Raw genomic sequence first — 25,734 nt, 5'->3', positions numbered from 1 at the left:
GGTTCCAGAAAGTAGCAGACAGACTTTGAAACTTAATTGGATTGAGGAGGGAAAAAAATTCTGGCTCCTTTCCTAACATAAATTGTATACAATCAGCAAATCAGCAGGCAGTTTTCATTGAGTTGTGACTCATTTCACACTTAATTCCAATAAAGATTATGGGATGACATTTTAAAGCTTGTCTGAAATTAGAAATATAGGAAACCTGAAGGTGACTTTGGTAGAGAATATAGAATGTAAAATAGTGTGCAATATAATAAAATATTCACGCTTTGGGTGGGTTTTATGAATTGCTGACATACAGCCATACTGTTTCGGCCTTCTGGTGGAGTGGGATGAGTGACAGCCTTACTTTTACATGCACAGAGTAGTTTTTGCTCTTTTTTTTTAAAAGATGGGATAATCTATCAACATAATCTTTTCAGCCATTCTCCCAGGATAAGAAACAGAGAAAAGCTGAATGACTTGCTTTCTGAGCAGAGGGTGAAGTAAGAAGGGATAGTTAGGGAGTTTGGGATCGACATGTACACACTGCTATATTAAAAACAGATAACCAACAAGGACCTACTGTGTAGCACAAGGAACTGCTCAGTGTTATGTGGCAGCCTGGATGGGAGACTTTGGGGGAGAATGGATACATGTATATGTATAGCTGAGCCTCTTCACTGGTCACCTGAAACTATGGGAACATTGTTGATTGGCTATACTCCAATATAAGATAAAAAGTTAAAAATAAAGAATTTGAATTTTGGTCCCCATGTATTGCACACACAGCTCACTCCAACTCTGCATCGAAGAGACCTGGCCACACCAGTGCTGGGCAGTGGAACAGGGCAGACCTGGCTCAGCTCACCTAGCTCAGATGCTCTGCTGCTTCAAGCTGAAGCGCTGGTCCCATCAAGTTATGAGAAAAATCGAGAAGCATTCTTCCTCCTCCACTAACATCTCATCTTCCATAACTTGGGCATGGGGTTGATCAGAGGGATACAACTGGTTGCATTTTTCTTTTCCTTTATTGGTATTTTATAGGATTACTAATAAGAAATTCGAGTGAGTAACAAAAATCTTGCCCCAGCACTTACGGGGACTTCTCCATGGAGCGAGTTGAGGATGGACAACCCTTCAACCCTTCAAGACATGGGGCCTCCAGACCATGGGATGTGGTGCACACTGTGAACGCTCAGCGGTGGCGCCAGCTCTGGCAGAAATACTTACGCTTCTAGGGTTGATGTGGCTTGATTTGTGCTCCTGACCCACAGCACCTCAAGAACGGGACTGTGTTTAGAGAGAGGACCTTTAAAGAGGTAATTAAGGTAAAACGAGGTCATTAGGCTAGGTCCCAATCCAACCTAACTAGTGTCTCTATTAGGAGAGGAGATTAGGACACACAGGGGCTTCCCTGGTGGCTCAGAAAGTTAAGAATCTGCCTGCAGTGCAGGAGACTGGGTTTGATCCCTGGGCTGGGAAGATACCCTGGAGAAGGGAATGGTAACCCACTCCAGTATTCTTGCCTGGAGAATCCCATGGACAGAGGGTCCTGGTGGGCCCCAGTCCATGGGGTCCCAAAGAGTGGGACACGACTGAGCAACTGAGCACAAGCACTGACCCACAGGCAACACAGACTGTTGGGAGGACCATGTGAAGAGTCAGCAAGGAGAGAGGCCTCAGGAGAAACCAAACCCGGGGACACTTGTCTCTACTGAAACTTACATGCATGTGATGTTTGGCTAACGTCTGAATCTTCCTCTTCTACACTGAAAACTCTTAGTAAAACATCTTTTGTGAATGATCCAGTTAATTTATTGATGAAGGTTTGGGGAGGTCCCCTCTAAAACACACTGTGAAGAATTTCTATGAAGAAAGACAATGAACAGGGTTCAAGGAGAAAGGTTTGCTGTAGCTTAGCATTCTTTGAAATAAATAACCCATCTGAGAAGGTGAATATGGAAAAATGTGACACTGGGACTAAGTTCTGGAAATAAATGTGGGTGTGTGATTAAAAAAATACTTTTGGTTTTGGAAATTTTCAAACCTACTGAAGACTTGGAAGATGAGTGTATGAACAGCCACATACTTTAAGAAACCTGTGTAATGACTTGATTTTGCTCCCCAAAAGCTGTTCTTTTCTGCTTTACTGTAATCAATGTACTTGTAATAGTGCCCTCAGAAAGATATGACTATGTAATTAGATCACAAATGCTCATAGTTCAGGAGGGCTAGACATGCCTTTTGGTGAATAATTAACTGAGAAATATTTAGGGCTTAATCTTAAATAAGGCACTACAGGAAATAAAATGTTTAGAGGCCACACTTTAAAAGAAACTTACAGCCACTTGAGAAAACAAAACACAATTCAACTGCAAAAATAAACAGCAATAAAAATAACAGATACATGTTGGGGGCAGAGGGAAGGCAGAAAACACTGAGAATATGAAGAAGATAAAACTGTTTCTATTTATGTTTCTTCACACAAATGAATTTCTTATGGAAAGTAACACATCCTGTTATCAATTAATTTCCTAGGACTTAAAGGGCCATTTGGGAAACTAATTTTATAAGGCAAATTATAAATAAGCACATCTTTCTCTTGTGAACACACAGCAATATTTTACAATTATTTTATTCTTTACTAGAAGGACAATCCAAAGCTCAGGGAAGTATTTGTTCCTCTAAGGGTCAACCTTAGTTTGGTGGCCTTAAGCCAAGTAATTAATCCATTTTTTTCCCCTGACAAAGAATAGGCTACTATATTCACCTGACATATTTAGTCAGCCTCACGCTAAGACCTGCCCTGGGGAGGGTGTGCCTGCCAGTGAACTGGACCCTAGGCCTAGAGATCCGGGGAGCACTTCCTTCTTAACCCATTATTTCCAGAAGCCCACATGTACATCTAGAGAAATTGGAACCAGGCAAATAATGAATAAGACCACAACCTGGTACAAATGTGATGCAGAGGGCGAGATTACTCCTAACAGGGCAAAGTGAGTGGGGCTGTGTTTTTACATTAATACAAGCTGTTGATTGCATTTGGCCACCATCTAATCTGTTTGTTGCTGTTGTATTCAGTCACTCAGTCATTTCCAGCTCTTTGCAACCTCATGAACTGCAGCAAGCCAGGCTCCCTTGTGCTTTACCATCTCCCAGAGCTTGCTCAGGCTCATGTCCATTCAGTTGGTGATGCCATCCAACCATCTCATCCTCTGCCGTCCCCTTCTCCTCCTGCCTTCTATCTTCCCAAACACCAGAGTCTTTTCTAATGAGTCGGCTCTTTGCATCAAGTGGCCAAAGTACTGGAGCTTCAGCTTCAGCCTCAGTCCTTCCAATGAATATCCAGGACAGATTTCCTTTAGGATGGACTGGTTTGATCTCCTTGCTATCGAAGGGACTCTGAACGGAGTTTTCTCCAGTACCACACTTTGAGAGCATCAGTTCTTCAGTGCTCAGCCTTCTTTATGGTCCAACTCTCACATCCATACATGACTACTAGAAAAACTATAGCTTTGACTACATAGACCTTCGTTGGCAAAGTAATGCTTTTTAATACACTGTCTAGGTTGTCATAGCCAATGCAGGAGACGCAGGTTCAATCCCTGGGTGGGGAAGATACCCTGGAGAAGGAAGTGGCAACCCAGTCCAGTATTCTTGCCTGGGAAATCACATGGACAGAGGAGTCTGAAGGGCTACAGTCTACAGGGTTGAAAAGAATCGAACACGACTGAGTGACTTCACAGACACAATTATCCTAGGGCTATGGTGATAAATAGAACATATGCTAAGTACATTTACCTTTCGGTCTGTGCACTTAAGGGACCAAGCCCAGGTACTTTTGAGTCACTGCAGTCTCTGAATGAGGCCAGAGAGGTGATTCAGTTTTGCGATTATTTTCCACCTTATGTAAAGTAGTTTTTTTCCTCTTTTTTAACTCCTTGTAGTTCAGGAAAACTGATTTTGCAGATTAGCCACAATCACAAGCCATTCCGGAAATTAAAATTCCTCAGGCTCTAGTTAAACATTGTTGGGAAAAAGTTCCTGCTCACTACCACCTAGAAATCTATTCCACGGCATGACATATATAATGATTATATCTTTATCTAGGCTCTTTACAATTTCCAAATTTATATACATGACTCAACTAAATAGAGGAGCTCAAGGAATTGGTTTTCTAAATAACCAATTCATAAACACTTTTATACATTATTTCCTGCCAAGAAACTAGACAGAATTTCCTCCAACTTCAAGAACCTTATCCTTGGAGGGGGACATGGCAACCCACTCCAGTATTCTTGCCTGGAGAATTCCATGGACTGAGGAGCCTGGCGGGCTACAGTACAGGGGGTTGCACAGAGCCAGACACGACTAAACAATGTTCACTTTTACATCAAGAATCTTAACCATTCCCCCCAAAAAGCACACTAGTTTTGGATGGGACAGAGTTAATTCGAAAATGAGAAATAGAGTCTAGAATGCTGATTGTTTAAAAAATGTTTATTTTGAGCAAAGGATCCTTGTTATCTCAGTCTTTAACACGCATTTGGCAGCCTGTATTAAAATGGCTTATTCTCCAGAGGGTGAGGAGAGAGCAGGAGGAAATGTGAGAAGGATGATTTCTCAATTTTGCCTTTTAAAAGGCAGTCTCGTGGCTGGATTTCCTCCTAAACCCAACACTGCGTGTCCAACTGGACTGAGACACATCCTTAGGTCTGGCAGTACATGGAAAGACCAAGAGAGAGTTTTCATTGACCAGCAGATGGTCAGGTAGCAAGGCTGGGAGAACTGCTTCTGCTGATGTATCTTCACTAAGTGACAAGGCTGACCTTTGAAATCATTAAGTGTTGGTATTTTGATATGTCTAAAAAGGTAAAGTGAGTTCTTTCATAAGAAGTGGGAAAAAGCCAGACTAAATGATTATAAACTAATCAGTGCGGGTAGGGCAATGACGAACTCAGACTGGTCAGATGGGTTAAATGAAACAGGTCTGGGGATGTGCCAGTAGCTCTGCCCTGCAGAGCCTTTTCAGTAGATCTGCAGTTGGTGGGGAGAGCAGGCCTGGAGGGACGCATTTGAGCTCCGAGGGGTGCACAGGTGCTTACACGCTGACACTGCCAGAGGCTGGCCTGGCTTCTGAAGATCCACAGCGTGGGGAGGGAGCCTTGGCCACAACAATGCTTGGGAGTAGGAGATGGCAACAGGGCTTTCTGGGTGTCCCCTAGGAATCCATCTAAGAATGATGTAATATATTTGATTTTCTTTTTTTATTTTCAGGTTTCTGACCAGTAAACAAACACTTTCTTAGTGCTTAAGTCATTTTATAAATCTAACTCACAAATAAGGTGAATCTTCAGTTCTTAAAAATTTCAACCTAGTATAAAACAGCAAATTATCTTAAATATTTCAACTTACAGGTCCACGGTCTGAATCAATTGCTCAGGGACATATTTTAAATTGGAGTCACGAGGCTATTCATGTTAATCAACAAATTATCTGAAACACTGTGAATACTGTATGTATTTAAAATAGTAAAGACAGACTTCCCCATAACTGTATATAAAAATACAAATACCTCGGGTTTTATTTAGTCCATCTCATTTGTACTTGACTCTAAACCTTCCCAGCATTAAAATACTACATCGTAAGGAAATAATTTGTTTTCAGATGGAACCCAAACCTGACAATGGGTGCTGTCTTCTCATCTCTGTCCCTAAGATTCTAATTACTAGCCACCTAATTCTCAAGACCTCTTTGATTCTTCCCACACAGGCTGAACTTGGCAACTGACCCAAATCAACACCTCTATTCACCATTTAACCCTGAATTCTGATTAAACTCTGAATTCTCTGTACACCCTTCCCTGACGACAATCATCACTCACAGATATAGCCTGCCAGGCTCTTCTGTCCATGAGATTCTCTGGGCAAGAATACTGGAGTGGGTTGCCATTTCCTTCTCCAGGGGATCTTCCAGACCTAGGATTCGAACCCAGGTTTCCTGCATTACAGGCAGATTCTTTACTGACTGGACTATGAGGGAAGCCCACAGGTGTGCACAGGACCTGCCAATAGACTCTGTGTCAACACCCTTCCGATGGATAATAGGTGGCAGGTGAATCGGGGCTGGTCACAGAAGTAGACCTAGAACCTGGAGAAAGAAATGCAATGGTAGAATTGAAGTCAGAGGAAAGAGGAATCTCCTGAAGGAAGGTGTCATGAACATCAGTAGTTTGAAATGCAGCAGGGAAGTTTGTAAAGTAAAGGGATGAAACAGGACCATTAGATTAGATGGTCATATATTTAAATTTAAGATTCAGATTGCATCAGTGAGATTTTCATGTCATTGTATGGGTAGAAAACAAAGAACGACATAGGAAGAGTGAGCTGGAAGTGAGAAATTTGGAATTGAATTTCAAGGCAGCAACAACTCAAGGATTAAGATCTTTTAACTTAATTTTGTATTTTAATAAAGGGTAAAGAGAGGCAAGGAAGAAGTAGATAGAGTGAGAGAGAGGGAGTGAAAGATACGGAGTGGTAACCAAAAAGTGGAAGAAGGAGGTTCACTGGGCAGAGATATTTATTCTATATTTTAATTTTAAAAATAGATCTGAGTGTGTCTGCTGAGGAGAGAGTTGATCCCTTCTGTGGGGGAGGGATGGAGAGCTTAGAATTTGAAGATCTGGGTTGGAGACGGGATTAACGGGTGAGGCAGTGTACCAGAGGATCTCAGCTAAAAGGTAAGGAGACCAGGTGGAAAGGTCGACCTTGAATAGGAAAAGGACCATCTTGTCCTCTAAGAGTGGAGGGAATGTGGCGAGGGGTCCCAAGGGAGGTGGGTGTGGGTGTGGGTGTGGGTGTGGGTGTGTGTGTGGGCGGGGCAGGAAGTCAAGTTAGCCCGGCTGCGCTGCCTGAATCTGGCTCCCTCTGGCCAGCCTGGCAGGACTCAACACACAGTTCCCGGGAACAGGAGGAATCTGGACTGGGATGATGACAGCTCCAGACATGGCCAAACGGAGCCATCAGAGGGCCTCCTGACCATGTAGTAATTCACATGGATCACAGGCCACAGGAGGAATCTAGAGGTTTCAGGTAAAGAAAACCAGAGACATACTCAAGAGCAGTTACTGGTGACTCTCAAACTACAAACTCGGTTTCTTGGCTTCTGCCTCCCCACGCTATTATAAAAATATACACAATCAATTTCCTCTCTCTCTCTCCCTGGCTATCTTTCCCTCATCCTTCTGCTTTGAAGTACATCACTTTTTCTGAAAATTCCTCCCTGGCCTCTCCTCCCTCTTGTCAAGCAGACCCCATAAAAGCTTTGCAACGTCCCCTTTCCTTTCCTTTGTTGCACCTCATTGAACAATTTGAAATTCTAGTTTTATTTACATAATTATTTAATGTTCTTCTTTCCCAGTAGATATTATAAGCCACATGAGGACAAGGATTCGATTTGTTCACTTTTATATACGGTGAGCACGCAGCTCAAAGTCTAGATGGAGTTGGTGCTCAAGAAACATGATGAATGAATTTATATTCCAAGCATATAGTGTAGGAGTATAGTATTCAAGAATTTTACTTGCAAATTAAAGTTCTGCATTTGTGAAAAGAGTCCATTGTGGGGTGGCAAGAAGGCTGACCTATATATTCCCTGGGCATATAGGAAGTGCTCAATATATATTTGTTGAATGAATAAGTGAATTTCCACACCAGTTATTTTCATTCTCTTAAAAAAAACACCACCACACTGTGCCTCCAAGCCACTGAAAATAATTTAAAGATACTACCTAAACATGAAAACAAAAACAAAAACTATTTAAACAAGTAAATTAAGATTTTCCAGTGTGATTTAGAATATTAGAGTTCATCAATACTTTGTTAATAATCAATTTATAATGAAAATACTGACTGTATAATTAAGGTAGCTTCTGGGATAATTGGAAAACCTAACGTTTAATTCCTAAAGCTTTACACTTCAGAATGTCTCAGAGACACTTTCTCTCATGATACTAAGTGAACTTGAACTTACCAAGCTTTAGGACAAAAATTCATTCATGTGCAAACATTTAAAAATAAAAGTCATCCCCAGTGAATTGTCTACCACCTTTTCCAGGAAAGAAAATTCATGAACACATGCATGAAGATTAGTACCATAGTGTAGGCAAATATTTTTCCATGTCCCACCTCAAAGCAAACAAATGAAAATAGAAACTTCAAGGACAATTATAAAATGTGTCCTAGTTTAAAGACACAGCATCCTTTTCTCCTTTGGTTTTCCTTTATACTCTTATCAGAAATAAATAATGCTAGCAGGAAAACATTTCTGCTCTTTTGACTGTGAGGTAATTAATTTTTGTCTTATATTTCTCTACTTTCAAAACTTTATAAAGAGAAAAAAATAGAAAGCACCCAAATGTTTGTTGATTATGGATATTAAGAGACATTAGTGAATCTACCTGGCCTAGGTTATACCTACATACCCCAACATTCTAATTCTTTCATGGAACTTTTAATCCCCACAAGAGGCTATTATTCTGGTTAATAATTAAAATGTTTCAGTGTTTAGGTATACACAATGTCACAGTGTTGGCATAAAAATGCTTTGTCACAGTCCCTTGGGCAAGTTATGGGGAACACAGATGCTTTGTTATAGTATTTGGGGAAGTTGAGGAAAGTATGAATTCTTGAGTTTTCAGGGAAGTTTGATTTCAAGTAGTCTATCGTGTTGTCCATACAAAGTGCTCTGCATTTTACTAGAAGATTCGGTGCCTATATCTCACAGCAAAATTACCATCTGCCAGATAGATGATGGCTCGGACTGCCCACAGTTGAACAACGAGAAAGGTAACTTGTCCTAAGTATTTCTGACGGCACACACAGAGTCCAGGGCTGGCTTATGTGTTGTTAATAATCTTTCCCAGGCTCAACTGTCCTTTCATCTTAGAATTTTGACTCTTCAGATCTGAGTTCACTCACATTCCTTCCTATGCTATTTAGTGAAGGTCTATGGAAGGCTGTACATTCTCCCCTTGCCTATACATTCAGCCTCTGCACATATTCCCAGTATTCAGGAAGCTAAATTTCTGCGTTTTTAAAGATTTTTCTGACGTGGATTATTTGTAAGGTCTTATTGAATTTGTTACAACATGTCATCTGTTTAATGTTTTACTTTTCTGGCCATGAGACATGTGGGATCTTGGTTCCCTGACCACACCCCCTGCATTGGAAGGTGAAGTATTAAGTCCTGGACCACCAGGGAAGTCACAATTTCTGCATTTGTGAAAAGCAAAATGTGAGCTTCCTGAAAGGCAGACAACATAGTTGACCAAGGGGAAATAACTATTTGTACTTTAAATGTATCCTTAGTTTCATTACATAAAAATACTAGCTTGCTCAATACAATTTAAAGGCATATCATGGTTTGGAAGGACTGTTGCTGAGGCTGAAGCTTTAATACTATGGCCATCTGATCTGAAGAGCTGACTTACTGGAATAGACCCTGATACTGGGAAACGTTGAGGGCAAAAAGAGAAGGAGGTGGCAGAAGATGAGATGGTTAGATAGCATCACTGATTCAGTGGACATGAATTTGAGCAAACTCTGAGAGATAGTGGAGGACAGAAGAGCCTGGCGTGCTGTGGTCCATGGGGTGGCCAAGAGTTGGACATGGCTTAGCGATGTAAGAACAACAACAGAGTTGTGACACTTAACTATTTTTGCTCTTTTCCCCCAATTTTAAGATAAAATGTACAAATGCATTATAAGGATACCTTAAATATTTAAAGCGCTGTAAATCCACGTAAGAATAGCAACAAGATAAAGAAAAATTGCTTTGAAAGTGTTTAAAACTAAACTTTATATAAATGTGTGTGTGCATCGAGTCTAAAAAAAATACACCATGGTAACTTAAAACATGGCAATGTTTAAGATATGGAAACTGTTGAGTTGAAATAAATTAATAGAACACTGCAAACAAGCTCATCAAATTTGCACAATGGGAGCAGAAGAATCTGAAAGGTAGAGGCCCATTTGGGTGATGAAAACCAGATGCCAAGGGTAGTTCATTACAAATAAAAGTATTCTGATTAGCTTCAGGGGAGAAGGAGAAAAGAACCAGGTACCAAAGGTAGGAAAGCCAAAGAGCCCCTAGCAGATGGAGGCACATGACTCCCTAACTGCCCCTAGGTAACTCCTGGTTTAAGGACAAGGCAGACCTCTATCGTCATTTCTGTCAGTGGATTGCCATCCACAAGTGTCCAGTTCTCTGGAGCACCACCACATGAGACCCTGCTCTGAGCCCACAATCAGATTGCCTTTCTCGAAGACAAGAAACAGTCCCCAAAGCCCATGCTGTGAAGAGGGGCTATGAGAATGGTGGGAAGTTATGTGAAGACAGCTGCAAGGAATCATCACTGACTTCATCAACAAATACAAGTGTACTTCAAGAGCCATACCATTTCCTCTAGGAAGCTCAAGATATGGGTGTGCTGTTGACCCTCACTTAAATCCAAAGTCCATTTCCCCAGCATAACCAATTAGGCAGTGTAGCCGAAAGCTGTCAATTTATTCTTACTGTGTGAAGGGGTTGGAGTGCGGGTTGGAGTGCTTGCTCTCTGTGTTGAGTGCAGTTGAGTGTGTGAGTCTTTCTCCTGCCCTAATCTTAATCCTGCCTCTAGGATCTTAAGTCTAACTAGTCCAACCATTGCTTTAAATGACTGTTTTACACTCTGTTGAGCATGAAGCTAAACACTCTCTGAGCACATTGTTTACGGCAGGAAACAGGTTTATTCACTGCTGTTGCTAAGTCACGTCAGTCGTGTCCGACTCTGTGAGACCCCACAGACAGCAGCCTACCAGGCTCCCCTGTCCCTGGGATTCTCCAGGCAAGAATACTGGGGTGGATTGCCATTTCCTTCTCCAGTGCATGTAAGTGAAAAGTGAAAGTGAAGTCACTCAATCATATCCGACTTTTTGCGACCCCATGGACTGTAGCCTACCAGGCTCCTCCACCCATGGGATTTCCCAGGCAAGAGTACTGGGGTGGGGTGCCATTGCCTTCTCTGGGTTTATTCACTGGACAGTTCAATAAAAGCCAAGGTACCCCCAGATGCAGTGAACGTTAGAGGAGACTTTGTTGCAGTATAAAGAATTCCAGACTCCGAGTTAGCACAAGCCGTGGGTTCTAGTTTTGGCCCTCTGAATAATTTAGGATTATATGATTTTAGCTAGGCCATTAACCTCTCTGGGCCTGAGTTTCCTCATCTGCGTAATGGAGATGGTGAACTAAGGTCTAAGGCCCTTTTTGGATCCTCCATTCTGGAATAACTGTGGACTGCATGTTCAAAAGAAGGAGTAATCATGTTGGGATAGAATGATCAAGAGTTTTCAGGAAATATATTAGGGTGGTTTGCTCATTTTCTGCAAAATCTGGTTTCTCAGTTGCAAAAAATCCAGCGGAGAGATTACAAACGGCTCTGGTAATCTCTGCCTCACAGATAACCACTGTTAGGAATTTTTTCTTCTGGATATTATACGTGTTAATTATAACTGTTACTGTTGTCATGTTAGGTGCCAAATATAATCATTACTAATTATATTAAAATGGAACATTATATACGTGTTTCTTTAACAAACTTTAAAAAACTTAAGATTATATCTTGGACATCTTTCCATGTCATCACATATACATCTCATTTTCTTTTTTTAATCAACACAGAGTACTGCATTGTATCTGCAAGTTATAATTCATTTAACCAGCATATATTGACAACAGATACACTGTTCTTTGTGATCATAAACAATAGTGCAACAAAATTCCTTTGCATGCCCTGTCCAAATATTCACCTCCTCCCTCACTGTCCATTTCCAATCCATCACCAGGTCCTGGTGGTTTCACCTAATATCTCAGGAACCCACACACTTGTCTCCTCTGAATTCTCTCTACTTTATTCAACAATGTCTCACACAACAGCCCCTTACTTGAGGCTAGTCTCCTTTAGCCCCATGTCTTCCTTCTAGCTTCCTAACTTGCAACCAGAGATGCAAATCTTATTTCCCAGTTTACGACCTTCAGTAGCTTCTCTCTGTTCCTAAGATAAAGCCCACTGCCTTGTAATGGTTTTATTGCCGATACTGTACTTTGAGGTCAGCATATAGTTTGGAATTTGTATGTGTTTTACCTGCATCCTAGGATGTAGATTGAATTAGTATGTAGAGTAAATTAGTTACTCAGTCAGGACAACACATTTCTGAGATGGTTAGTAAGGATGTTATAAGATGCTTATAATTCAGAGGTGGTTTCTACAAGCAAGTTAGTTTTTTTATCTGCCATCAGCACAAAGGACTTGACTAGCAAATAACTGTTAGAAGTTATTTTTCCTTGGTGAAGTCAGTGTTGTACAGGATGTGTGGACAGGCCAGAAACAGTGTTGAGGTATCCCTACTCTTGCATCAAATGGTACCTGGTAGTGATTCAGTATCTGTCCTTCCCAGTGGTTCCCAGGACATGCTGGTGAATACTGCCTTGTCTAGTTCTTGTTGCTTAATTAAACCCTTAGGTTAGCTGAACCCTGTCCCTAGAGGAGTGTTCCATTTGCCTCTAATGAACTTTCCATGAAAGATCTAATTGGAGAGACAAAATGAACAGAAAGGGGAACTTCATCCAGATTACAAACAGGCTGCATGACTGTTTCAACTCCTGCTTACAAAGTCAGTATTACAACATGAGGCTAGATTGAGCCTGACATTTGCTTTGGGATCAGGTGTGAGGCTGTGGGGAAGAAGACTTGTACCCTCAGTCTATTACCCTCTAAATATTGAAGGTTTCAACATCCACCCCTCAAAAATCCTAAACAAAATCTTAAACAAAGGTCGGACTGATTGAGGTCAGATTATAGTATGTAACCTAAAAGACCCTGCACAATACCTTCTGCCACCTCTCCTGGTCCTCCTCCTGCTCAGGAGACTTCCGGAACACTGTACCTTGGGGGATATCTGGGCCTACAGCCTGCCTTTGCACCTGAGGACCCACTTTGCCTGATCAGATTCCTCTTACCCTTCCCAGCTTGGCGGGACAGGCTTTCCTCAGGCCAGGTCATGCCCCCACCTTCACAGAGCCCAGGGTAGCTCTCCCTGTATTCCCTAAGGTTACGCTAACTGCACCGAGCCCTATGATACTGCCTCCAGGCCTGTGTTAATTACCTTTGTATTCCCACTGTCTGGCACAGTATGGACATTTGTTCAATAAAGAGCATTTAGATTTTAGGCCCCATGGCATCAGTATTTTTTAAAAAGTTTTTATGGAACTAAGTTCACTAAGTGGAGTGAGCTTTCCATAATGAAAACACTTAACAGTATTAAAAAAAAAAATCCAACCAAACTCACAAAGTGAAGGGTGAAGGATATATAAAATACAAAGGTGAAGCAATGACCCTCTCTTTTAAACACTATCCACGCCAACTTAATTCTGTCGAAAACCCTTCACAGACAGGAGAGCCAGAAGAGAGCCATCGTCCTCACTCACTCTGCATATTTCATAGTTTCCTTTCCTTTCAACATTTACAGCAGGATCATTTCAGTGTGCAAACAAGTTCTGCTTTCTCAGAGAACTCCATTTTACTTTGTTTTCACACATCAAGTCCTTGGCATTCTCCCTACTTCCCGCTAATACAAACATGGAATACACTTCACCCCAAACTTCTGTACATGTCGAGGTTCGGGGAGGATTTAAAACTACCCCTGGACAGCTACTTAAGGAGATCATTTTATGATAAGGAGAGTTACATATCTGGTTAGAAATTCCGGGGAAATCCCACGAGTTTCAGTTAGAAATTTCCTGTTATTTCGTGTGGCCTTTGTCCAAGGTAAAGATGAGGTGAGCTGGGAGGAAAAGTGCATTGTTTGAACACCTGCCCTACTTAGACCCTTCCTTGCATCTTGTATCCCATGGTGCTGCTCTGGTCCTAACTAACCTCTCATCTCACTTTCGAGAAAACTGCGGGCCACAGAGATTGAGAATCAGGTTGATTAAGTATTTATTAAATGCAGACAAATGCAGCTTTACAGATAAGGAAACTGAAACCCAGGGAGGTTCCAGGCAGAGTTAGGACGCAAACCTGATGGGGGTCCAGGCCTCACTCCTGTCTTTTCTGGGAGAGCCAGGCCTGACTCAAAGGGGGTCATGACCCGTGCTTCCTTGAGACTCACTTGGGAAGCATAGGTGACCCACTGGCTTAGTGAATGGAAGAAAGTACCTTGGTTTCTTTTGTTGTTAAGTCATGTCCGACTCTTTTGTGACCCCATGGACTATATATAGCCCACCAGGTTCCTCTGTCCATGGGACTGCCCAGGCAAGAATACTTCCATCTCCAGGAGATCTTTCCAACCCAGGAATCAAACCCGAGTCTCCTGCATGGCAGGTGGATTCTTTACCACTTGGGGAGCCTAACACAGTTTCTTTTGAGGGTCCCCATAAACTAAACAGACAGTAATCACCTGCAGACAGAGTGAGTAAAGACATGGAGAGGGACCGAGCCCTCATACGATGCAGTCGTTTGTGACTAAGAGCAGGATTCTAACTGTTTCTGAGTCTCGCCCAGGCACACCTGTCAGTGGAGCCCTTCAAGGTGCTGGGGCAGTGAATTCTGCAAATTTGTTTGGTTTACTTGTTTTGCTTTTTGTCTAATTAACTCTTACAGGACATCTGCCTGTCCAGGGTTGTGGTTTCAGTAACTTTTTTTCTCTGAAGCTACTTTAGCTTTAACTTTTTATTGATTTGTTTGACTAGATGCAGGTCACACTACTTTTGCCCCATTAAACCTTTGATTGCAGGTGAAAGTGAAAGTGAAGTCGCTCAGTGGTGTCTGACTCTTTGTGACCCGTGAACTGTAGCCCACCAAGCTCCTCCGTCCATGGGATTCTCCAGGCAAGAATACTGGAGTGGGTTGCCATTTAGGGAGTTATAAAAACAACCCTCCAACTCTCTCAGTTTGCTGTGACTTCTTCACACCCTCTTTTGTTTTCAGGCTCTCCCCCAGGTCCACAATTTTCATTTCAACCTGGGCTTCAGCACCACGAAACATTTGCCTTTTAGTAGCTCAGACAATAAAGAACCTGCCTCCAATGCAGGAGACCCGAGATTGATCACTGGGCCGGGAAGATCCCCTGGGGAAGGCAATGACAACCCACTCCAGTATTCTTGCCTAGAGAATCCCAAGGCCAGACCACAGGGTCACAAAGAGTCAGACAAACTGAGCAACTAACACACTTTACCTTTGAAAGGAGAAAGCAAGCTCAGCATCAATAACAGAGACTGAACTCATTTTACAGAGCTGGGGGATCAGGCTTCCATGAGTGGTCTTCTGGGGCTGGACCTTGGCCTGGGTTGCGGTGACTCTCTGAAGCTTCTATAACATCCATTCCTAGAATACTTGGCTTCCTTCGTCAAAACCAAATCCCAGTGAGGATCATAAACCGTGTCCCATCAAGTATAAAAGAGAATGCACAGAAATTGTATTTAGCAAGCTAAATCTTAATTCAAATCATTTGAAATATAAAGCATGGTTTGTTGTTATTACAATTACCATATGGATTCAGTGAAATAAGAAAATCAGGCCAGGGAGGAAATCAGGTTTTACAAGGTATTTTCAAGTTTCCATGAAATACTTATTTGGAATCATCAATATAAACAAGCATCTTTCAAGCATCTCTCTGAGTTTGGCACAGTATATATGGGAGGAAAAGGTAAACCCACACTTAAAACTGGAAAATTTGGATAATTTCTGCCAAAGACCAAATATAAAACCTGCAGAGTACTTCAGTGCATAGAAGATTGGGCTTAGCATCAATAGAATGGTTTAAACAAACAGGAAAAGGAGTACGTCAAGGCTGTATATTGTCACCCTGCTTATTTAACTTCTATGCAGAGTACATCATGAGAAACTCTGGACTGGAAGAAACACAAGCTGGAATCAAGATTGCCAGGAGAAATATCAATAACCTCAGATATGCAGATGACACCACCCTTATGGCAGAAAGGGAAGAGGAACTCAAAAGCCTCTTGATCAAAGTGAAAAAGGAGAGTGAAAAAGTTGGCTTAAAGCTCAACATTCAGAAAACGAAGATCATGGCATCCGGTCCCATCACTTCATGGGAAATAGATGGGGAAACAGTGGAAACAGTGTCAGACTTTATTTTTTTGGGTCCAAAATCACTGCAGATGGTGACTGCAGCCATAATATTAAAAGACACTTATTCCTTGGAAGAAAAATTATGAGCAACCTAGATAGCATATTGAAAAGCAGAGACATTACTTTGCCGACTAAGATCCGTCTAGTCAAGGCTATGGTTTTTCCAGTAGTTGTGTATGGATGTGAGAGTTGGACTGTGAAGAAGGCTGAGTGCCAAAGAATTGATGCTTTTGAACTGTGGTATTGGAGAAGACTCTTGAGAGTCCCTTGGACTGCAAGGAGATCCAACCAGTCCATTCTGAAGGAGATCAACCCTGGGATTTCTTTGGAAGGAATGATGCTAAAGCTGAAACTCCAGTCCTTTGGCCACCTCATGCGAAGAGTTGACTCATTGGAAAAGACTGATGCTGGGAGGGATTGGGGGCAGGAGGAGAAGGGGACAACAGAGGATGAGATGGCTAGATGGCATGACTGACCCGATGGACGTGAGTCTGAGTGAACGCTGGGAGTTGGTGATGGACAGGGAGGACTGGCGTGCTGCGATTCATGGGGTTGCAAAGAGTCGGACACGACTGAGCAAATGAACTGAACTGAAACATTGGCTGGGTGACACCTCTAAATCTCTCTAAGAAAGTGGCATAATATTTAGGTTGGTGAAAGAGTAATTGTGGTTTCAGACCATGTATTTTAAATAATCATAACTAGGCTCAAACACACTTTCATTATTCAAAATAGGAACCATTACTATCAACCCATTTTTGCCAATGAGAAATAAGTTGATTTGTCTAGTGAACCCTTGGAAAGCATTTTCTGCCTCCTGCTGATTGAGGAAGCATTTTCCCTGCAAAAAGTTGTCGAGGTGCTTGAAAAAGTTGTAGTTCATGGATGACAGGTCAGGTGAATATGGCAGATGAGGCAAAACTGCATAGCCCAATTTGTTCAACTTTTGAAGCACTGGTTGTGTGACATGTGGTCAGGAGGTGTCCTGGAGAAGAACTGGGCCCTTTCTGTTGATCAATGCCGGCTGCAAGCATTGCTGATCTCATCAATCTGCTGAGCATACTTCTCAGATGTAATGGCTTCTCTGGGATTCAGAAAGCTGTAGTGGATCAGACAGACAGCAGGCCACACAGCGATCATGATCTTTTTTTGGTGTAAGTTAGCTTTGGGAAGTGTTTTGGAGCTTCTTCTTGGTCCAACCACTGAGCTGGTCATCGCTGGTTGTTGAATCAAATCTACTTTTCATCACATGCCACAATTTGATGGAGAAATGGTTCATTGTTGTATAGAATAGAAGACAACATTTCAAAATGACAATTTTTATAAATTTTTGGTCAACTCATGAGGCACCCACTTATTGAGCTTGTTCACCTTTCCAATTTGCTTTGAATGCAGAATGATTGCAGAATGGTAGGCACTGAGTTCTTCGGCAGCTTCTTGTGTAGCTGTAAGAGGATCCGTTTCGATGATCCTCTCAGTTGGTCATGTCAACTTCCAATGGCTGGCCACTGCCCTCCTCATCTTCAAGGCGCTTGTCTCCTTTGCAAAACCTCTTGAACCACCACTGCACTGTACATTCATTAGCAATTCCTTGGCCAAATGCATTGTTGAAACTGTTAGTTGTCTTTGCTGCTTTTTGCAACCCATTCTGAACCCAAAGAAGAAAATCACTTGAATTTACTTTTTATCTAACATCATTTCCCTAGTCTAAAATAAATATAAACAGCAAGTAATAAGTCATCAGCAAAAAGAAACCATAATAAAAGAAGAAATGTGCATTAAAATGATGTATAACATAACCAGATTTATTTAAGAATGCACCAATATCAAACAGCAAAGTTCAATAATGCAAAACCGCAATTACTTTTGCACCAGCCTAATAATTCTACCTATACAAACGTCACATGACAGTTGGGAAGGTCTAATAAACTCAAGAACTATATCAAGAACTGCTTCATTATAACTAATTGCCTGCCAAAAAATTTATCTCATTTTATATATTTATATATATATATATATATACACACACACACACAAATATGAAATTTACATGAGCATGCTGATTTGGAACTTTAAAATTTGAATTGCCTCTTAGTAAAAGCTTAAAAACTGCTACAATTCAAAGGAATGGGGAAAGTTGCCTGAAAACAAAAACCTGAAACCATCATTACCACCAAAAAGTATCTTCTTTTTCAATAGTAAAGAATGCAAAGATAACACCCCAACCTAAAGTTTGCGATGCACAATTCAGAATCTGGCAGTCTAGAACCATCTTCACTTCCTCTCTTTCTTTCCTTAGAATCCAACTTGGCAACAAGTGTTGTGGGATAAGCTTTGCAAGGCCTCTCAGGTTGGACGGTTCTTCTATTTCCCCATCTGTGCCTCAGGCTGAGCCCTCCCCTCAGCACCCTCACAACAGGGTTCACTATTGCCAGGCTCTCTGGGCCATCCTTAGTGCTGCCAGATCAGCCTTCCTAAAAAGCAGAATCCTCAGGATCCACAGAGATTCTATCCGCCTCATCCTGTTCCCCTCTACCCCAAAAACATTCCCCTCCTCTAGTCTCGGAATTCCTTCACCGTCCAGACGCCAGCCTCAGGGCCTTTTGCTTCCACCAGCCCATCTTATTACAAATCACTCTCCCACAGTCCCTTTAGTGCAGTGCTTCTCAGATTTTACCACACTTATGAATCGTCTGAACACCTTGTTCAAATGTAGGTTCTGATTCAACAGATCTCAGGTTGGGGGCAAGATTCTGCAAATTCTAATCACCTCCCAGCCAATGTTGCTGGCCCACGGACCCCACTTTGAGGAGCAAACCCATTGACTCAGTGGGGAAAAAAAAGGAAGAGGCGTAGTTCTTGGAGACAAACAGACATAGATTTGAATGCAATCTTTCTCAGGCAAATATCTCCATCTGTATAGGGGGAATATTACCCATTTTATGGAAGTGATAGGACCTTTTGACTATAAATAGACATTAGTCTTTTCAAATCTCTTTCACTTGGCTCCCCTAATCTTATCATCTTGTTCCTTACTATGCTTCTCTGATAATCTGGTTTATTTCTCTTTACTCTGGATCTTGTGTGTTGTGCTTAGTCGCTCAGTTGTGTCCAACTCTTTTCGACCCCCTGGACTGTAGCCCGCCAGGCTCCTCTGTCCATGGAGATTCTCCAGGCAAGAATACTGAAGTGGGTTGCTATGCCCTCCTCCAGGGGACCTTCCCAAGCCTGGGATAAAACCCAGGTCTCCTCTATTGCAGACAGATTCTTTACCATCTGATCTACCAGGGAAGCCCACTCTGGATCTTACCTGACTTTATTTCTTTTAGCACATAAATCAAGAAAAAGGAATTCTTAAAGTTAAGTTTTGTTCTTACAAACTTTGAGCTTATGCAACTTAATACCATCCTCCCCTGCAGTTGAGTGGGGAGGGGCGCATGGAAGTTCCAGTGCTGATTCTATCACTCATCAGCTGCATCCCCTGCTGAATGTGAATTAACACGCCTGGGTTTCAATTACTTCCCCTGTAAAATTCGGCCTTTACCTTCTGTGTTGTTGTGAGAGTTAGGGATGTTACATAAAGTGCTCAGTCAATGCAGCAGACTGCAAAAATGGCCAAACACTCTACCCCTCCCTGAATTCATGTCATTCTCCAACGACTCTGCAGATTCTTCCCATCAAAAGGTAAAGAGTCTGGTTCTTCATAAAGTAAATTGGAAAAGAAGCAATTTGTGTCCATTTCAGCCTAGGACTCAAGGAGCCTTGCTTCCATGCTCCTGCTCTCACCCATGCTGAGCCAGTATGTCACCAAACACAGGGCAGCTTGTCATGTGACAGGAAGCAGGAGGCCCAGCTGCCCCAAAGGACTCAGCCAGCAGTCAGCGAACACCCGGGGGCAGAGCCACCCTGGTGACCGCAGACACATAAGGGAGACTGCACAAGACCAATAGATTCACCAGGTCCAGACTGCTAATCCACGAAGTCACAAACTAAATGAATGGTGGTTGTTTCAAGCCATTATGTTTTGGGGTGTCTGTCATGCAGCAATAGATAACTGATACTGTATATATAAGTAATTTCTCCATAAATAGTGGCTATTACAATATCTGGGGGCTTCCCTGGTGGCTCAGTGGTAAAGAATCCACCCGCTAATGCAGGAGAGGCGAGTTCCATTCCTGGGTCAGGAAGGTCTCCTGGAGAAGGAAATGGCAACCCACTCCAGTATTCTTGCCTGGGAAATCCCATGGATGGAGGAGCCTGGTAGGGCTACAGTCCATGGGGTCACGAAAACCAGTCAGACACAACTTAGAGGCTAAACAACAACAGTATTTGGCAGAAAAAAGACACAATGTCAAAAAAATGAATTTTCCCTATTGTTAAAAATTCTATTTCTGGGTCAGTATTTAGAAAGATGGCTGAGCTGGAAACTAGGGTTCATAGATTCTGATTCCAGTAGCTTTTCCAGTTGGCAGCCATATGACCTTGGAAACATCATTTAACTTATTTGAACCTCAGTTTCCTTATCTGTAAGGTAAAGTGGTTAGACCAAATGACTTTTAATTTTTTGTTTAAAAAGGACTGAGGGTCCATTTTTACAAAATGTAACACTTATTTCCTTGCTAACAGATAGTTCTGAACCCAACTTTTCTTTCTTGTAGACTTTAGGATTTAATCACAGATAACCCTTCCTGTATTTCCATCACTGTTCAGCATTTGGTTGTGACTGAGTTTCACAGTCTAACAGTCATGCTCCGGACCTAGAAGGTGGCCCTCCTTGCTGTGGACCAGGAACCCAGGTAGGCAAGCTCATTAGGAATCAAAAGATGAATAATGCCAGGTAAGTTCCAGAGAGAATCAAAGAAAGTGGCTCTTAACTCTTTGGAGGTGCAGGTGGACTTCTTTTACTAACTTCTAGGTTGCAATAAGTATTTTGGAGGACTGAGTTGTGCAGTGTGATCGCCAGACAAGGAGGATACTACTTTATAGTCATAAAGTACAAATCAAATCTGCATTTATTGCATAGAAATGACCCAAGATACAAAATCAATTATGAAATAGGGGGAGAAAGACTTAACACCAAAATTTTAAGTTTTAAAATTCTCTCATGTAGCGATTGACACTGGGCTTCCCTTGTGGCTGAGCTGGTAAAGAATCCGCCTGCAATGCAGGAGACCTGGGTTCGATCCCTGAGTTGGAAAGATCCCCTGGAGAAAGAAAAGGCTACCCACTCCAGTATTCTGGCCTGGAGAATTTCAGAGAGTGACTCTGGAATTAACAAGTAAACTGCAAATACATCCAAATACATGTTGTATTAAAGAGTTACGCATGTCGCAGTGACTAGGATGGTTTTTCTTTTCTCACGGGGATTCAGCGCCTTTAACATACCACTAGTACATGCTCTAACACCGCCCTTAGCAAATACAATACAGTCTTCCCTGTGATATACAGCAGGCCATAAGGTGGCCAATTTATAAGGAAAAAAAAAAAAGACTGTTACACCCACTTCCATTATGTTACATAGTAAAAAGTCAGGGTATTTTTATTTCTGGGAGGAATTCAGCTAAACTAGGAAATGTGTGTACAATAAAGGAGTAACTATTTTAATTTTGCCTTCAGATAGTTCTTTAGTTTGGAGAAGGCAATGGCACCCCACTCCAGTACTCTTGCCTGGAAAATCCCACGGACAGAGGAGCCTGGTGGGCTGCAGTCCATGGGGTCGCTAAGAGTCGGACATGACTAAGCAATTTTACTTTCACTTTTCACTTTCATGCATTGGAGAAGGAAAGGGCAACCCACTCCAGTGTTCTTGCCTGGAGAATCCCAGGGACGGGGGAGCCTGGTGGGCTGCCGTCTATGGGGTCGCATGGAGTCGGACACGACTGAAGCGACTTCGCAGCAGCGTCAGTTCTTTAGTTGCTAAGTTGTATCTGATTCTTTGCAATACCCTAACTGTAGCCCACCAGGTTCCTCTGTCCATGGGATTTCACAGGCAAGAACACTGGAGTGGGTTGCCATTTTCTTCTCCAGTGGATCTTACTGAACCAGGGACCAAACCCATGTCTTCTGCATTACCAGGCAAAGTTCTTTACCACTGAGCCACCAGGGAAGTCCCTATATGCATAGTTAAGTCTGCAGAAAGACGCACAAGGTTGCTGAAGTGTGAGAAAAAACTGGCTCACTCTGTATCAAAAGCTTTCTTTTGTGATAGAAATTAACTAGGTGGGGCCCCAGGGTAGCTCCATTCAATAGGGACAAGATTGCAATGGCGAGTGACTTCTGCTTATATACCTGGAACACATATATTTTGAAATGACATGTAAACTAACTTCAGAGACTTGAGTCATCTGATATTTTCTGAGTTAATATCTTAAATACCTTTGCCCAAGTATCTTTTGAATCAATTCACCCTCTCCTCTGGTGGGATTTTCCTCAGCACCCACCTTGCTTGTATCTTCCCCATTTCATTCTCACTGCAGCGGAAGTGAACTTTCTCAAATACAGATCTGCTCTGCTTAAAATCCTCTAATGGCTTTTCTGAAGACTGGAAGACCCCCGAAGGCAAGGACTGTATTCTTAGTACCTGGTAGAGTGTCTACAAATATGCTGTCTCCAAGACCAGGTTGGGGTTACATTCAATTTTCAAGAGCTGTTTGTACATGGAGTTTTACTGCCCATGGGAAATGTGAGACATGATACCCTTTGACTTATGTTAATGCAGCTCAGAAAAGTCTTTTCGAAGATGCTTGATAACACTGAGTTAGTATTTGAGGTATTTAAGTCTTTGCTTGAGGATACACATTCACCTGATGGGTGTGTTGCAAGCATACTTTAGGGTAGGGTCATTTTGGTGATATGTGTTCCTCTTAAAGATTCCAATCTCTGTGGGACCTTGATTTTCTCAGATTAGAAAGGGGAGAGTAGATAGAAGATTTCATTTTCCTTTTATTTTCTTAAATAGCATTCAGGTAATAACCAGACTATGAAACTAACAGGATGACCCATCTGACTGGCAGATGTGTGACAGCTCAGGTCTGCCCGAGGATGAATCTATTAATTCCTCTTTTCTAGTTACCCAGTAAGTCTATCTGCCACCAATAATCAAAATGCGTGCTGTATATATGTTCTGAGTTACTTCAGTCGTGTCCAGCTCTTTGCTATCCCATGGACTGTAGCCCGCCAGGCCCCATGGAATTCTCCAGGCAGGAACACTGGAGTGGGCTGCCATGCCCTTCTCCAGGGGATCTTCCCAACCCAGGGATCAAACCCGTGTCCCTTATGGCTCCTGTATTGGCAGGTGGGTTCTTTACCACTAATGCCACCTGGAAAGCCCAGTAATCAATACAATACCCCCAAAGAGAGACAGAGAGAAAAGAGCAGGAACTAGGTTCTGTTTTCTGAAGAGCCAAAAAGAGTTCAAGATTCTGAGTTACTAAAAAAAAAAAAAGACTGTAGAACTAGGGGAATCTGACAGTTCAGGTGGAGGAAAGTCAGTTACCAAGGATTGATTGGTATTTAACTATTTGGAAATTGAAGTCCATTCCTGGAAGCACAATCAACGGCCTCCCAGGGCACCAAGGGCAGAGCAGTTCCTGGAGCAAGGAGGGTAGCCCCTGCTCTACCCTTGGGCAGATGCTGGATTTGGGCCAGAGCTTAGCTGGGTTGTTTCCAGGTCCAGACAGGGACTAGGTGGGAAGTTAGAGGGACTGTTCCATTCCTAGGCTAATGAACATATTTAGTTGATACACAAGCTGCTATTTTGTTTTAAATTCCAGATATGTAAACGCTCTTTAGACTCTAGCTAAGACTGGCCAACTTGATCTGTAGATGTCATTACACATCTAAATCTTCAGAACCTTTGAGGACCAGACCCCAGGGTCAGATACCGTGAGATAGGTGCTTATTGCATACCTGCTGAATCAAAGAACAAGATCATGATGGGCACAGAGTGAGCCAAGAAGAAAAAGAAGCAGAACCCCGCCTCTGTCAGTGTCTGCTCCATTTCACCGCTGTGATCAAGGCAGTTTCCTATAACTAACTCTTCACACTTAAGTGAAATACAAACTACCCCAGAACTCTACTTGACCTTCAGAGCCTTGTAATTGTTTCGGTGGTCTGCCTCATGACTGTTAGGTTGTCCCAGAGACCTGAGCACTTAGCCTTAGAAGACTTTAACATTTCTCCTTAAAACAGTGTCAACTTGAGGATTCAGTGGGGGAATAACTGGCAAATAACAGAATCTAAAAGAAGAATCTTTTAAAGAATCTTTAAAAGAATCTTTAAAAGAAGCGACAGCTTTCCACTTCTTTCTCATTCAGCTCTCAAACGTTTCTTAAATAGCCTGCTTACAACCACCCAGGAACATTCACACGCCATGGTGAGAAGTGCCATCAGTAATTCTCTCTGATATTGACAGAAAGAAAAGAAGCATCCTATTCTTCAATAATTTGAACCACCTCATGGAACACTGACTTCCTCTAAATTCACTGGGCAAACATCTATACCACAATGGAAAATAAAATGTACTAAATTACTAAAGGGAGTTATTGTTGTTTTTAAGGTTATTTGCAGTGCTTGAGGGAAAAAAAAGGTTTTTGTCTTATATCATTGGAAAATTCGTTCAGTGGTGGTTTGTGAAAATCTCACCTCATCTGTACTGCCAAGGTCACTGAGACCCAAGTAACTGACCTGGGAGATATTTGCCTAATTATCAAATATTCAGCAAACCATGCGTGACCATTTAACCGTTTGCACCTGGGACCGGCCTTCACACGCGTTGCTTCCTAGCACTGCCCTCCTCCCTTCCACCCCTATTCATCGCCACCCAGAGCGCCAGCACCCCTGAAGGAGCAAAATCCTGGGACTCAAGGACATTTCAAAGAAACAGCGGCGGTCACCGTCCATTTCCGTTTTCCTTAAAAGAAAAAAACACCCAGATGCTTAAAAATGGGGGAAGGAGGGGGTTCTCAGAAACTGTGGGAAATCTTTTGCAGTTTTTCCAATCCAAGTTCTCAGGCACTCTTGAAAGTTCATTAATTAGAGATTTAAACACAAAAGTGCTTTGCACACCAATTAGATGCCAAGCTTTGTAAGCTGTCTTGGTGTTCAGTTTGGGAGAGTTAGTAAAAGTCCCCCCACCTCACCCCATTCTGCATTTTGCCTCTTTCAGAGCCTTTTCTTGAATGACCTGACTTTTCCAAAGCAATCAAAGTGAGAATTGCCCCACTCCCACCCCCCACTTTTCCCCCATGGCAAAAGGAAATAAAGACGTAAAAATCCCCGGCGAGAGAAGTGGGGGCAATTAAGCCACAAAGCCGAGCTCCGCGGAAGTCAAGCTCCGGTGCTGCTCGAGGCGGGGCAGGGAGCGCGGGGCGGGAGACGGTCCCTACCTGGGAATGCGGCGGCGGCGGCGGCGGCGGGGTCCTGGCGCCCATGGCTTCGCCGGCCTCGGGCGGCCGCGCTGGGAAACGCCGGCGGCTCAGTGCCGCCGGGACCCGCGGCGCTCGCAGCTGCCGCCCCGGCGCCGTCATTGGGCCGGTGCGTCACGTGGCCTGGCCGGCGGG

General features: G+C 42.6%; 1 protein-coding gene across 3 annotated transcripts in view; it reads right to left on the bottom strand.

Annotated features, from left to right (window-relative positions):
* Positions 1-25,654, bottom strand: part of C6H4orf19 (chromosome 6 C4orf19 homolog) — a 95,016-nt gene extending 69,362 nt beyond the window's left edge. For all 3 annotated transcript variants that reach the window (XM_060417580.1, XM_060417578.1, XM_060417583.1), the window contains exon 1: positions 25,561-25,654. The gene's annotated coding sequence lies outside the window, so the exon portion shown is untranslated. The remainder of the gene's footprint in view (positions 1-25,560) is intronic.
* Positions 25,655-25,734: the final 80 nt, after the last annotated feature.

This window comes from Ovis aries, chromosome 6 (genome assembly GCF_016772045.2).
Source record: "Ovis aries strain OAR_USU_Benz2616 breed Rambouillet chromosome 6, ARS-UI_Ramb_v3.0, whole genome shotgun sequence".
Taxonomy (NCBI): domain Eukaryota; kingdom Metazoa; phylum Chordata; class Mammalia; order Artiodactyla; family Bovidae; genus Ovis; species Ovis aries.
The sequence above is the reverse complement of the archived record's forward strand: the minus strand, read 5'-3'. Positions and strand labels throughout refer to the sequence as shown.